Source organism: Osmerus eperlanus, chromosome 7, assembly GCF_963692335.1.
Source record: "Osmerus eperlanus chromosome 7, fOsmEpe2.1, whole genome shotgun sequence".
Taxonomy (NCBI): domain Eukaryota; kingdom Metazoa; phylum Chordata; class Actinopteri; order Osmeriformes; family Osmeridae; genus Osmerus; species Osmerus eperlanus.
Window position 1 is genome coordinate 12,850,268 of NC_085024.1, and position 5,601 is coordinate 12,855,868.

Here is a 5,601-nt window from a genome sequence, read left to right on the forward strand (position 1 = left end):
GACTCAAGAGCAGCACCACAGAGCTGAATACACACACACACACACACACACACACCAGCTGTACGGGGCTGGAGAGGGCAGAGGTGAAGGGTTGTGTTCCCGCGGCTGTGCAAACACTGGGCCTTAATCCCAGAAAGTCGTGGAGTCTAAGCCAATAACCTCTCTGGTAAACCACTGCATGATCAAGCAAATTACTCCTCTCTATGTGGGTGTGGGTCCCACCTCCTACTCACTGCAATTACCATAGAGAGAGAGAGAGAGAGAGAGAGAGAGAGAGAGACAGAGAAACAGAGAGAAACAGAGAGAAACAGAGAGAGAGGAGAGACAGAGAGGACACACTGGAGTGTTGGGACAGCTGCTAATGAAATGGCTACTGACTGTGGGAGTGTGCAACTGTGTGTGTGTGTGTGAGTGAGAGAGAGAGAGAGAGAGAGAGAGAGAGAGGAGAGAGAGAGAGAGAGAGAGAGAGAGAGAGAGAGAGTGAGGGGGGGGGGGGGGGGGGGGAGAGACAGTATACACGTGAGCCTGTATGAGTCAGCGAGCTGGTGTTTCTCTGTTTACATCTGTTTGTGTTAAGTGTGTGATGGAGAGGAAGAGGGAGTTTGAGTACATAACCAAGTGTGTGCGTGTGCGTCCGATGTTTCAGCGTTTGTGTGTGTGTGTGTGTGTGGCTCCCAGCAGCAGGTCCAGTTAATAAAGCGCTCTATCACTCCATCTGGGGGCTCTCCAGCCAGAGGGCAGGAGAGGTAGAGTAAACCAAGGGCAGGCGGAGGAGTGTGGAGTCGTGGAAAGGATTTAATAACTCCTCTCAGACAGGGACAGTCCCTCACTAGGGGATGTGTGTGTGTGTATATGGATGTGTGTGTGTATATGGATGTGTGTGTGTGTGTATATGGATGTGTGTGTGTGTGTGTAGGTTGAAGCAAATTCAAGAGGTCCTCGGGCTCTGAGTCAGATCCCCACAGATAAGCGCAATGAGCACACTTGAGCCTTTGTCTGGCTGTTTGGGCGTCCTAGCGACACTGTTGTGTGTGTGTCTGTGAGAGTAGGATAACCAGGCTGGGGCCCAAACCAAATAAACAGGCTCCCTTGACCACAGATGAATCCAGAACTGGAGGGCCGAAACCCGTTCCCTTCACTCATCACGGTGGGCCGGGACGAGCGCCGGCCCCGCCCTGAAGCTGATTGGGGAACCAATGGAAGGGGAGGGGGGGGACACACAGGGGTCTCCACGTGATTGACGACCACTTAACGACCAGTCGCAGCGCCACCCCGTATGACCCTCTCACCCAGACTCCAGACGAGGCCGTGACACGCGCGCACACACACACACACGTCTACAATAGAACCTCTGTGCCTGCCCCCAAACTCCGGAGAACCATCAGAACCGTCAGACCGGACCAGTCAGGCCTGGCCTGACCCATTCTCAGTCTCTGGCGACTCCAGCCCCAGCAATGAGGTCCAAAGAAATGTCTGGAACCCAATCACACACCTCATGGAAGAAGCATATATATAGTGGAATACGCCATCGACAAAACAATGGCCGCTCGTTGTTGTCGTCCAGCAGGTTCCTTCAGCGGGGGGTACAGCAGGAAGGCAGTCTGGGAGAACATAGTCATAGTACGAGCTGCTGCAGAACGACAAGCCTGTGGGGCAACCGCCAGGTGAGCGGGGAGAGAGAAGGAGAGAGGAGAGAGAGAGAGAAGGAGAGAGAGGGAAGGAGAGAGAGGGAGAGAGGAGGGAGAGGGAAGGAGAGAGAAAGCGAGAGAGGAGAGAGAGAAGGAGCGAGAGAGAAGGAGAGAGAAAGCGAGAGAAGGAGGGAGAGAAGGAGGGAGAGAGGGAACGAGAGAGAGAGAGAAAGAGAGAGAGAGAGAGAAAGGCAGAGACGGAGAGGAAATTGGCAGAAATGAATTTTGGAAACGAATTACAAAAGCCAATAATGTCCTTCCTGCAGACGGTGTGCTGAGAAGGCTCTTGTTAACGTGTTGGAGAACACGGTGCCAGGGAACACAACAGTGGGGGAGGGCTCCACTCTCCAGCGCAGGGCTGCACCATGCACTGCACTCTGCATGCTCTACATTGGACATCTTTGATAGTCGAATGACGACAAACAGGCACATCATTTTCTTTGATGTGTTTTTTTTCTGTCGCCGACGCTTCTCCTCTGTCGTTCTTTGTTACTCAGACCGAGAGTTGGGTCGAATCGGGGTTCGGATATGCGATCTGTGGTGCTGCTGGGAAGTTCTGATACATCGACAGACTTCCCAGGCTCTATCGTGGCTCCTGTTGGTCGTGCCAGAAGCCTGCTGTTGATCCATGCACACGTCCTTCTCCTCATCCCACCAACCTCGTCGCTGCCTTGGTGTTTACCAAACCCAGTGGGAATTTCTTGTTGCACTGGAACAACAGATGAAGGACAGGAGCGACGAGAGGAGGAGGAGGAGGAGGAGAGGGGGAGTGAGAGGAGAGGAACGAGGGCCTCTACGGTTCTCCAGTGTGGCTGGTCTGGTCTGGGGTGGACAGGGTTTATTTAATACTATTCCTGGGTGAGGAATGTGCTGCTGGGGCAGACTCAGGCCTGCTGGATGGAGGGCCCTCTGACAGGCTGGTAGACCCCACAGAGCCACACACACAATATGTGGCACATACACATGACGAGGCTTTGCTGGAAACATAAATATGTACACACACACACACACACACGCACAAAGCATAAATATGTATGTATGTGCACAAAGCATACATATGTATATGTATGTGTTGGGAGAGAGAGAGAGAGAGAGGGAGGGAAAGGGAGGAGGAGGGAGAAAGAGGAGGTTGGAGAGAAGGAGGGAGAGGGAGAGAGAGAAGGGAGAGAAAAGGAGACAGAGGGGGAGACAGAGAGAGAGAGAGAGAGAGAGAGAGAGAGAGAGAGAGAGAGAGAGAGAGAGAGAGAGAGAGAGAGAGAGCAGTGGGCGGCTGGTGCTCCTTGTGTCGGCCCCAGAGGGTGTGGTGCGGGTGGGATCATTCCCGTGGTCGGCAGGGATATTTTCTCTCTGCTTGTCTACGCCCTGGTACCAACCATCAGAGCTCCAGCCACACACACACACACACACACACACACACACACACACACACACGTGTACATACAGGCACATTTACACCTGTAAATACAAAAAAATAAATAAAAAAATACTAAAATGTTTGCATCTTTATAAAGCGTATGTGTAAAATCCTTGTATGACATCTATGTATGATACACACACACACTAATACTCTAGTCAACTGTCTCCAAGTTCCCTGTAGTGTGCCTAAATACAGCTAGCCACATCTTAGGGGCCAATTACAATGCTGGGCATGGTAGTGGCACACACACACACACGAGCAGTAAAACATGCATTCTCACAACTATCCATAAACAAACAATAACTATTCACTACCCACACACACCATTCATGTGCTTGTATAAACATTAAAACTCCAAAACACAAGCATATGCTTCTCTCTCTCAGACACTCACACAAACACACACAGAGAGAGAACTAAGTGTGCCTGGCTAACATCGGGCTCCTTTGTTGCGGTGTAGTCACTGGTCGGTTTGAGAACACCAGTGGAATCCCACGGAATTGTTTTCACACTTCTCTGGTCTGAGTTCGGCCTGGCAACCCACACACACACACACACACACACACACACACACACACACACACACACACACACACACCACACACACACACACACACACACACACACACACACACACACACACACACACACACACACACACACACACACACACACACACAGAGCCTGGCAACAGTTTCCCTCAATTCACAGCAATCCCCACCACTTACATACATACACACATATACACACACACAAATATGTCCACTATGCATTTGTTTAAAAATATGAACAGTGTGTGTTTACAGAAATATGAACGTATTTAAAGTTGCCCGGCCACAAACAGGTGGTCGCGGTCGATGTCCCATTTCTTTCCAGAGAAGCAAAACCAGGACTTGTTGAAACCTCACATTTTCTCTCCCGGGGGGGAAAGAGAATGAGTGTGCTTGGCGTCTGCGAGTCACCACGGCTCAACATCAGCCTGGATGGGACGAGCACGCTGAGCACAGCTCCCTGGAGCCGGCCCGCTCCGAACTTCAGACACGAGCAAACCAGCTTCGGGCCATCCTAGGGTTTGCACGACATCTCCTCACAGCAGGTGTGACAGCAGCAGAGGTGTGGCGTGAGAGACTTGGGCTTGTAGGCTGGGATCTTTGACTGAAGCTGAAACACACTAGACTCAGATTTGACTGAAGAGGAGACAGGATTACATTTTACTAAACCGTGGGAGTCAAGTGGCTGAGCGGTTAGGGAATCGGGCTAGTAATCTGAAGGTTGCCAGTTCGATTCCCGGCTGTGCCATATTACGTTGTGTCCTTGGGCAAGGCATTTCACCCTACTTGCCTCGGGGGGAATGTGCCTGTACTTACTGTAAGTCGCTCTGGATAAGAGCGTCTGCTAAATGACTAAATGTAAAATGTAAATGTAAACCTGAGATATAGCATACAATCTGATTAGACCTGAGATATAGCATACAATCTGATTAGATCTGAGATATAGCATACAATCTGATTAGACCTGAGATATAGCATACAATCTGATTAGATCTGAGATATAGCATACAATCTGATTAGACCTGAGATATAGCATACAATCTTATTAGACTTGAGATATAGTGTACAATCTTATTAGACCTGAGATATACTAGACTCAGATCTTACTAAACCTAAGATATAGATCTTACTGAAGCGGACATACACTAGACTATGCTAGAGATCTTGCTTAACCCTTTGTGCTGCCACATGACCCAAAGGTTCATAACGAACCATCGTTGTGTTTACCCAATTTTACCCAATACAAAAACAAATAAAAATAATTTTATTTTAACCTTTGCAATGTGGGGGGTCTGAGACAGCCCAACGGTTAAAAGAAAATGCTTCACTTTGTTTTTGTATGCGGTAAAGTTGTCGCAATACGACGGTGGGTCACAATGACTGATGGGTCAGAATGACCCGAAGATAACAAAAGGGCTAACCTGATATAGGCTCAGATCTGACCAAATCTGTTGAAGACAAAAAGGCCCAATCCTGCTCCTCCATTGTCTCCCCCACCCAGGGCAATGAGAAGGATGAAAGCGAGCGGGGGAAACAGCTCAACTGTTCCATTTGAGGGGGCGTTCGGTTCAGATCGCTCCCCGTTAGTGACGGTCTTTAAATCCAAGAGCAAAAAAAAAGGGGGCCCATTTCAAGTGTCACTTAGCCAAGTGGAGGACTAGCCACCCCCGTCACGCTGACATTGGTTCAGTCCAAATCGCAGGAAGCGCCAACCTCCTTTCGTACGCCACGACCAGCCGAAGCATTTCAAGCAACGGTCGAGAACAAAATCTCTTTCCCGTCTCTCGACTTTTGTCGACCGCGGTCGGTGGTTTCCTAGGAGTAATAGTGCATTCTGTTGGACGCTGTGCTTTTCCCAGTGACTCAGTGGCTCAGTGTTGGACTGTCGTGGGGAGGAAACCCTGACCTCTATAACGAGGTATGGACAGAATGAGACAGCCACCGG